This window comes from Emys orbicularis, chromosome 2 (genome assembly GCF_028017835.1).
Source record: "Emys orbicularis isolate rEmyOrb1 chromosome 2, rEmyOrb1.hap1, whole genome shotgun sequence".
Taxonomy (NCBI): Eukaryota; Metazoa; Chordata; order Testudines; family Emydidae; genus Emys; species Emys orbicularis.
In genome coordinates this window covers 240,283,625-240,293,955 of record NC_088684.1, presented here as the reverse complement: position 1 = coordinate 240,293,955, position 10,331 = coordinate 240,283,625, and positions in this window count along the sequence as shown.

The window sequence follows — 10,331 nt, the reverse complement described above, 5'->3', positions numbered from 1 at the left end:
AACCAGGCCATAATAGTTAAAACTCTGCTTATTGTATATGCTAGTGATTCTCCTGACATTATTTCCAAGAGACATGCTGGTTAAGTAGCTATTTTCTTCCCTAAAGACAGACCTGCTGATTGGCTAATTGAGTCTTGGGGAAGGATCCTTCTTCTATAGTCATTCCATTTTCTATTAAAGATACTCCCCAACATTTTTTTTAAAGGAAAACGAATTTAACTTATTTCAAGAGACCAAACCATGTATGTTCTTCCCAGGCTAAACCAAGAGCTCTTTAAAAGGTTTCTGACTATACCATCTGCCAGCAGGGAGTCACTAAAAGCATCTTCCGCATAGCTAGTCATGTAAACTAGTGTATTGATGAATGACAAGAGAGCTACAGTGGCAACATGGCCCAGTGGATAAGGCATGGGAGTGGGATTTAGAAGACTTGAGTTTTATTCCTGGCTCTGCCACTAACTATGAGTGTGCCATAAGGCAAGTTTCTTCACTTTTCTGTGCCTCAGTTTCCCCTTCTATATTTTGTCTGTCTTGTCTATTTCAATAGCCCCATCCTGAAGAGCTGACGCTCTCTTACCATGTGTGTGTACAGTAGCGTGCATAAGGGGGCCCCAAACTCAGTTAAGGTCTCTGTTGTTAACATAACACAAAAATTATTAATAATAATCCAAAGTAATCCCCCTTTTCTCTCTGTCAGACGGAGAAACAAAACAACCCATGAGGAGGGTTTGAAACCGCTTGCTTTTCTGTCACAGAAGTAATGATGCTACAAGACCTTATATATTCCATCTTGTATTCAGTTATTTTTTACTGAAGAAAGAAACATAATACTATCTGAATGTTTAATAGGAATTTATTAATCCCCAATGGTCTCTATCAATAGGATTCCTACGCTCTGAAGTTGTGAATTTCTGGACCAACTGTGCTCACCACACGTAACCTAACCGCAAAATATAATCCTAATTGTGAAACCTCTCCCAGGGGGAGAAAAGCCCTGATAGGCTAAATAAACTGTCAAAAATGGGAGACAAGAGTATATTTACAGACTCTAAAAAGAGACGTCTCAGCAAGTCCAGTTAAAAATGGACAAAATGTTATCTGAAAATTCTAGTGTGAGCAGGTGCCTGTTCCAATCTGCTCTAAATCAAAGGCCACGTGCTGTGAAGAGACCATACTCACCTTCTGCTGCAGCTTGCCTTTTTTAACAGATACATTAACTTTAGGAGAACAGAAAGTTCTGCTCAAACCTTCTCCCTAGGCCTGGCTGTTCTTAGACTCCAATCCTAGAATGCACTTCATGTAGGCAGACCCCCAACTCTGTGTCTCTTTGAAGTTGCTGGAGGTCCACGCAGACACAGGGGTCTGTGTACGTGCAGCATATTGCAGGATCAGGGTTTTGGGATGCAGAGATCTGTTTACACACAGTAAATGGCAGGATTGTTGCCACCTAAATTATTTACTGATGTGCACAGACATACGTAAATAGTGGTTTTCGGTTTCTGTCAGATTATCCCAGGGTGCCATGACTAAAGGCTTGTCTACACTTACCAGGGGATTGACGTGCAGTGATTGATGCATCCGCGGTCGATTTAGCAGGTCCACAGATCGCTCTCCTGTTGACTCCTGTACTCCACCTGAACGAGAAGCGCAAAGGGAGTCGACGGGAGTGCATCTCCAGTGTAGTGTGGATCCCACGGTAAGTAGATCTAAGAATGTTGACTTCAGCTACGTTATTCAAGGCAAGACAAGGGCTAAGACATTTTATTGAATAAATTACAAATCTTAGGCCTTGTCTACACTACGGGGGGAGATTGATCTAAGTTACGCAACTACAGCTATGTGAATAACGTAGCTGAAGTCAATGTACTTAAATCTACTTACCACGGGATCCACACTACGCAATGTCGACTGGTGACGCTCTCCGTTGACTCCCCTTATGCTTCTTGTTCTGGTGGAGTGCAAGTGTTGAGGGGAGGGCAAGTGTTGAGGTCAATTCAGCAGGACTTCACTAGACCCACTAAATCGACCGTTGATGCATCGATCACTGTGCCTCGATCCCCCAGTAAGTGTAGACAAGCCTTTAGATCTCTTCTGCTTTGTGACATCTCTCTTTTGGAACTGCAGGTTTTTTCATATTTGATAATCCTATTTAGCCATGCTGCAAATGTGATCCGAGGGAGATCTTTCCAGTTACACACAATAAATTTTATAGGCAGTATTATTAAACCATCAGTTAGAAGGGCATTCTATAACTTCTATAGTAACAGCATGAAAGGCTTTTATAGGAATAATAGAGCATGGTACTATATAAGATGGTTTTATACTCTAATAACACTTCCCACTTATAGACAGTGGTGCAAGTGGAATCCATTTCTTACCAGTACGGGGGGGAGGCAGCAGCTAATGGGGGGCGTTTGACCTCCTCACATGAACCTCCATGTGACTCCTCCCTGCCCCGCCCCCAGCCCAGGGCCACCATGCTCTCCCCCTCCCCACGATCCACCCCCAGTGCAGCTGTACTGCTCCCAGCCCTTCCACACAGGGTCTCCTCCATCTGTACAACAGCTGCGCCAGAGGATGGGGCTGGGGGAGGGGCAGGGGCTGGTACAGCCACGCCGGAGGAGCTGCCGGCGTGGGGTCACCTGGTAGCCCCATGTTCTGCTCCTTTCTACACTGCAGTTCAGGGGTCTCCCGGGAAATGCAGTGGGGAAAGGAGCAGAACCCCCAGCCCCACCCCCTGCCCTTCCACAGAGCTGTGTTTCCTCCAGCTCCATCTGTACAGCAGCTGCCCCGCCGGAGGACAGGGCTCTGGGGGCAGGGTTGGGGGTGGTACAGCCACCGGAGGAGCTGCTGATGTTCTGCTCCTATCTCCGCTGTGGTTCCCAGGACAGCCCTGAGGCTCAGGGCTCTCCCGGGAACTGCAGCGGGGATAGGAGCAGAATATGAGGCCACTGGGTGGCCCCCGCCGGCAGCTCCTGCGGTGTAGCTGTACTGGCCCCAGCCTTGTCCTTCGGCAGGGCTGCTGTACTGAGGGAGGAGACCCTGCGTGGAAGGGCTGGGGGTGGTACAGCTGCGCCAGAGGAGTTTCCGGCGCGGCCTCACGTTCTGCTCCTCCTCTGTCTTTCCAGTACGCCGTACCGGCTATAAATATCTTGCTGGTACGGCGGATCGGACCAGACCGCCCTACTTGCACTGCTGTTTAAAGAGTCATCGAGTTTAAGGCCAGAGGGGGACCACCAGATCATCTACTCTGAACTCCTGTATATCGAGGCCACCAACACCACCCAGCACCCACACACTAAACCCAACAACCACAATGAGACCAAAGCATCACAACTCATTATCAGAACTGTTCAAGAACTAGGCTTTCCGATGTGAGATTTCCTTCCAGATTTGTCTCACCGGCTTAGCTCTCCCCCGGGGAGAACAGCAAATTATGGGGACTTCATAAATAATGTTCAAAACGATGTGATGCAACTGAATGTATTTCATATTTCATCTTTGCCTTTTATCCTAAGTCCACCATACCTCCACCCTGTGTAGAAATGGGCTTGTGCCATACCACTTAGTTTGTTTAAAATTTAAAAATGGAGGTTTTTAATTATTTATATATATGTGCATAGTACAGTAGTCCCTGTGTGATTTGTTAAATTAAATACCTCTCCTCCATTTAGGACTGAGGTAGACAAACTTGCTGAATATGGCTGCTAAAATGAACAACAACAAACTGGTCAAGTAATGACATTTTAAATTGTGATCATTAGGTTTCAGGGTTGAGCCAGTGATGCATGGGGCAGTTCACAGCACACAGAACTATTGTTTCATGCACCTTGCAGAGTCAGAAAGACAACACATCTTTAGTTTACACTTGGTTCACATTTGCAGTTATCTTCAAAACCATAGGGACCAGCAACATATATTTGTTAACAAAATCTGAGATGCTAGGGCACAATTGTGTGGTAAAGGTGGATTCCACAGTAAATTCCATGGTATACACAGAGTCCTGCCTACAATACTACATTTATTCTATTGTTTCAGGAAGCAGTATTTTTGCTTATGGTCAGAGGTACAAATTATAGTGGTTAACCTAGTAGCAAAAACATTAGTAAGTTTCGCCAACAGAGGTGAATGTGCAGAGTATTTCCTTTTTTAAAGGATGAAGTATTACTATCATTCCCCTATTACTAAAAGAGTCTGCAATCTCTCACCCTGTCACCTTTTTTTTAACATCCTGTAGATTCAATGCAAAGATTCCAGTGTACGCAGTCATTTCCCCTTGTTTATTAGATTTAAAAATACATATTCTAATTTTTTTTTTAAAAAAAAGCTCAGATAACAAATTAATGGTTAACAAATACAAAATCACAATTTTTCTGTACTAAGAATAATACCGGAAGGCCTTTATTCCTATAATTGGTGCCTATTTTCAGACCTGTAATGACAGCAAGTAAACTACAGGGAAAAAATGGTTATCATTACTCACATCTGATTAGCACTGGCTTTATGGATCTAAAATTATTGTGAAACTTCTTCAAAGACTCAGATAGCTTGATTCTCCTCTCACACTAGTGAAAATCATGAGTAGCTGCGTTGAAGTTAATGGGAGTTAAACTAGCGTGGAAGGAGGAAAACAGGCTCAGAATGTGCATCTGGTACATGTTGTTCGCAGTGTTGTTGTAGCTGTGTTGGTCCCATGATATTAGAGGAAAAATGTGGGCGAGGTACATTTCCCGGATCGGAAGAAGAGCTCTATGTAAGCTCAAAAGCTTGTCTCTTTCACCAACGGAAGCTAGTCCAATAAATGATATTTACTCACCCACCTTGTCTCCCTGGCACATGTTCTATTTTTTAAATTCTAGGAGCCTGATTCTCAATTCACTTGCCCCTCGTGCTGAAATTTATATCGGAGCCAAGTGGATGTAACATTTTACTGTAGTGTTTTATTCTCATTTAGCATAAATGTCAACGACGACACAAGGTGCAAGGCAGCAGAGAACTGGGCTCAGTGGGATTCAGTTTAGAATAGAATATTTACACTATGACTCTAAACAATTAAATGTTTATAGTATGGAAGATCTCAGCTGACCTGACAACTTACTAAGAGGAAGCTCAGAAATACGTAATAATCAAGTAAACCTTATCTGGGCGGCGAGAAGCTTGTGGAGTTTGAATTTCTATAATCCTCCGGCTTTACTATTAAAACTGTTTAGGTTTTACAACAGGAATTTGCATTATGTGAAACCCAATCCTTCTGGAAAAAACACTCATGCCAAATCCCACTCACTTGCCTGTCCTCATCAGAGACGAGGGTGGAGGTCCCTGTACTTTTCTCTTGTCCCCAGAGAGAAGGGATGAAGATGGCTGGGCCCTTAATACCCACCCCCATCACACACCTTGCTACTATTCTATTATCTGTGATGTCTTCTGTGGAGTGGTTTGTGGCCTAGTCCCCTCACTTATGTTCTCTTCAGGGGCAATCTGATTTCTCCTCCCTAATCTTCTGCTTTCAGAGAAATCATCAAGGAGGCCTCCCCACTCAACTCAAGGAGAACACCTTCTGAGGGTGAATAACTTGTCTTCTGACCCCTTACCTTGTAGCTGTTGGATTGTGAAACACTTCTTCCTGTCCTGCTGCATAGGCCTGTTAAATACTGTGGGGCAGAAATACCTCAGCACTGGACTTAGGGAATTGACTCCCAGGTTCAGGAGGAAACCTGCTCCTGTGTGAGTCATCTGGGAAGAGTCTCCCTTTGTTCATTGCATTGTGGGACATGTCTGCCCTATGAAGGGCCACTTCAGTAGGACTGATCCCCATTCTCACCACCAGATAGGGCAGGGGCAGGCCCCCATCTCAATAAGACCCTCTCCTTGAAAAAGGGTGTGGAATATTGAACTCTTTTGCCCAGTGATGAGGGACAGGGCCGCCCCAAGCAACCAAAACCAAAAAAAAAAAAAAGCCGCGATCGCGATCTGCGGCGGCAATTTGGCGGGAGGTCCTTCACTCCCAGGCGTAGTGAGGGACCGTCCGCCGAATTGCCGCCGAATACCTGGACCTGCCGCCCCTCTCTGGAGCGGCCGCCCAAAGCACCTGCTTGAGAAGCTGGTGCCTGGAGCCGGCCCTGATGAGGGAGGCTAGGTTAAAGCTTCTTTTCTACCAAAGACTATAGAGCTGAAAGGAGTTGGCTAACATCTCCAGACTTCCCATCCCTCAAAGACAGTAATGACAACAAAAAAATGGGGAAAGCTGGGGTCTTTGAAGGATGGTAACTAGGGAGGGGATTTCTTCTCCTCGCCCAGGAGCAGAGAGAGGTTGTTGTTTTCATCCCTCCCCACAGAGACCTAAGAAGGTATGTGTGCTGGCTCATGGGAGAGCACTTCTCCTCTCCTCTCCTCTCCCCTCCACTCCCCTCAAGAGAAATCAAGACCAAAGCTATGTGCTCCTAACTGCATGCTGCTGCTGAAAGCAGCTGTTTCCACTCTCAGCAGTAACCTAGAACTGGCATTTTGTGGTTTAAAATATTTGAGCAATAAAATGTGGAGTTTATTACATATTATTTTACATTCAGCGTAGGCTGCTAAAGTAAACAGAAGTATTGCACAAGTGCACATTTCATTCATATGAGGAGAAGTACAAAGCAAAAATGAAAGTGGAATTAGCAAATACAGACCACAGCTGCAGGCCCCAGAGCACAACCTAATTGGACAGGATATAAACAAACTTCCAAGACCAATCACATAATATCACAAACTGAGGAGCTGACTGACTCAATAAGTCAATATTTTGCTAAATAATTTGGGCCAAATTCAACTCGAGTTTGAGAGTGTCACACTTCATTGCTGGTGCAGGGCTAAAATCAGAGGAGATGGTATAGCAATAGTAGGAATAACATCAAAACAAGCCATGCTCCTTAGTGATTTCCTGGTCACTGTGATTTCTCTGTAGTGTCGGGTTGCCCTATCACAGTATCTTTTTTCCCAGCATGCCTCTTTTCAGGGTTGGTCCTTTAAATTTGACAGAACCAAGAAGTTGGAACCCTGAAGTGGCCATTTGGTAACTGGTAGCTCCTGGCAGCATTTTTATCTCTTCTAGCTGGGAAGCAACACTTATGTTTTCCTTTTTCATTATTATTATTGCTGGGGAAAAAGCAATAGCATTGGCATTAGTGATAAGAAGAAATGCAAAAACATGGCATTGAAATTGGAGATATGTGCAGTGCAGCAGAAGTAAATGTAAGAGGACTTATGTGATGGTTGCTGCCAGGGGAATAGTAGAGAAGTTGAACAGAGTTTGACATCAAAGAAGGGGTTATGGTCAGGTGGCATATTCATCTCTAGGTGTAAGAAGGCACTGTGAAGTTCAAGGAATGGTGTAGTTGAGTCAAGTCAGTCTGCTTTTAGGGAGTGTAAGTAGTAGCGAAGTACTTATTCACCCCAGTCAGTAGCAAAGACATTGAGCATGGCTCAGTCAACCACTGCACCATAATGAAATCTGCCCTGTAGCAGGACTGGCAAGCCATGCTGAAGTAGGAACCCCAGGAGGCATTCTGGGAGATGTAACCAGAATCCTTCCCGGAAGTCCACAGTGTAGCAGCCCCTCTACTACTCTTTAAGAAGGTACTGTGTGCATTTTCACACACCTCAGCAGTGCAAGAGGACATGGGCCATACCTATCTATCTCATAGAACTGGAAGGGACCTTGAAAGGTCATCAAGTCCAGCCCCCTGCCTTCACTAGCAGGACCAAGTACTGATTTTGCCCCAGATCCCTGAGTGACCCCCTCAAGAATTGAACTCACAACCCTGGGTTTAGCAGGCCAATGCCCAAACCACTGAGCTATCCCTCCCACCATGGCCCTGTCCCTTCCTCCCCTCTGCTTAAGGGGTTCATTGCCACCTGTGGCACTAACAGGGAACAATAGCTGGCCCCTGCATAGATGTGTAAGGCAATGGGGAAGCTCTGTGGTACCTTCTATCCCCAATTCCTTGTGCAACTGCACAGAGCCAGCACAGTGTGGGTGTAAACATCTCTCAGGGACATAGAAGGCTACACTACATAGTCCATGTATTCAAATTCTATTTTCATTCCCTTGATCACCACAGAAGATGCTTTTTGCATTAATACTCAGTGGACCCAAATCTTTGCTCACCCTAGTGCAAAGCACGAGTAACTCTGCTGAAGCCAACTGCATTACATGAGTGCAAAATCGGTGTAAGTAAGGGAATCAGGCCTTCAATATTTAGCAAAGGTCTTCTGGGTTTGTGCCCTATCCTCCCATCCAAAGCTCTTCACATCTAGAGGCTGTGCAATGGAACTTGTTAAAGAAAGGCCTAGGGAGAAAAAATGTAAATGTGCTATTTTGTTCTAGATTCATCATGTTCTTCCTCCTCCTGAAAGGACGTTATCTCAAATGAAGCAATTAAAGAACCAGCTGTGCCCTGAGATGTTCATGCACAGCTCTCAGAGTAGAACTTGGCTTTGTCTCTCCAACTGCGAGCTCTCAGGCTTGCTTTTCAACCAGACCACTGCCGGCAAACAGTGAGTTTGCCAGTAGTGAGTTTGCCAGTTTATCCAAATGAGCCTTTGGGTGCTCCTTCACCAGAGCTGCTCTTCGAGTTATTTGCAGGTTGCTTCCATTTTTACCGCTACCTTCTAGCTAACAAAAGTTTGTTTTCTTGTTTGTTTTAAATGCCATCCCATTTACTGGGAATTATTTGGTTGGACTGGGGTTGTTCCACAACTCAGTGGTATCCATAAGGCAGTGCCACATTTACTGCAGCTTGGTTCTGGCCAATGGTAAGACTTCATTTGAGAGTATCTATTCCGGATTATTTCAGAGCATGTAATCAGTGGAAATCAGACAAGTATGAATTCCTGCATAAATAAATCATAAATGAACCTAATGTAAACCCTTTTTGTTAACAATAGGACCAGCACATACCTTTCTTGACAAAATACTAGTTGCCCCTCTCTCCCATTTTCCCTCAGTGATGGCACAGTTGAGAATTATGCACAATAATGGCATATACCTTCTGTCTCTACCCACCAACCCCCACTTTTCCATTCAAAATAGCTATATAAGAGGCAGTGGCTTATGTACAGGATCATATGATGTGGCCACCATTCTGATAACTGCTTGGTATGGATCAACCTTTTTTATCCGATTCCACTCCTTTTGGGGAGCATGTAAAAGAAAGATTAGTAAAATTCCACTGTGCATCATGTATACAGACTTGATGGTAGAAAAAATAGTGAGCTATTTCCAGATGTGGCCACAATTTGGGTGCCCCTCTCTCTGAGTGCCCAATTTAAGACACCTATGGCCTTTACAGAAGTACTGAGCTCCTGTTTAGAGTTGGTTAGAAAAAATATTTTTGGCAGAATTTGTCTATTCATAAAAATTGCAGTGTTTGGTGGAGAAGGTTCAATTTCAAGAAACTCCTGATGGAACCCAGGCATCCTGATTTGGGGTGAAAAAATTCCAAAAACAAAAAATGTCATGGAACTGATATTTGGTTTCCCAGCCAGCTCTACTGCCATTAACTTCCATTGGAGTTACAAGAGCTCACCACACCTGAAAATCAGACTAAAGGTGTCTTCTTCTGGACACCCAAAACCCAAGGAACTTGCAGTGAGGCCCCCCAATACTGCAACTGATTATGAAAAGGTACACCAGTGTAAACGTAACATAAGAATGGCTATACTGGCTCAGACCAAAGGTCCAGCTAGCCCAGTATCTTCTCTTCTGACAGTGGCCAATGCTAGGTGCCCCAGAGGGAATGAACAGAACAGGTAATCACCAAGTGATCCATCCAGTCTCCCATTCCCAGCTTCTGTCAAACAGAGGCTAGGGACACCATCCCTGCCCATCCTGGCTAATAGCCATTGATGGACCTGTCCTCCATGAATTTATCTAGTTCCATTTTGAACCCTGTTGTAGGCTTGGCCTTCACAACATCCTCGGTGCTTGCATGGAACATCATTGACTCCAATAGGTCTTCCACATGGGCTCAGTGGCTGATCCTTGTGTTGTAACTTGCAGGATTGGAGCCCAAATTGTCACTTTTGAAAATTTTGGGCATACTGAGTGAATACTATCAGAGCAGCCCAGAACATGTGGGGCTTAATAGACCTCAAAATAAAAAGTTGGCTTTATTATAAGCTATAGTTGTGGTCTTGTGAATTTTTCATTTAGGAATTGGTCCATGGAATTAAAATCTTTTCAAGGACCTAATTCACCTTCCAACTCCAATTTCACCCCTGCATGGTCCTCAAAATATTATTCTGCAGGCCCTGAGGGTCCTTCAGATAAATTGTGTTCCACATGGTCTGTG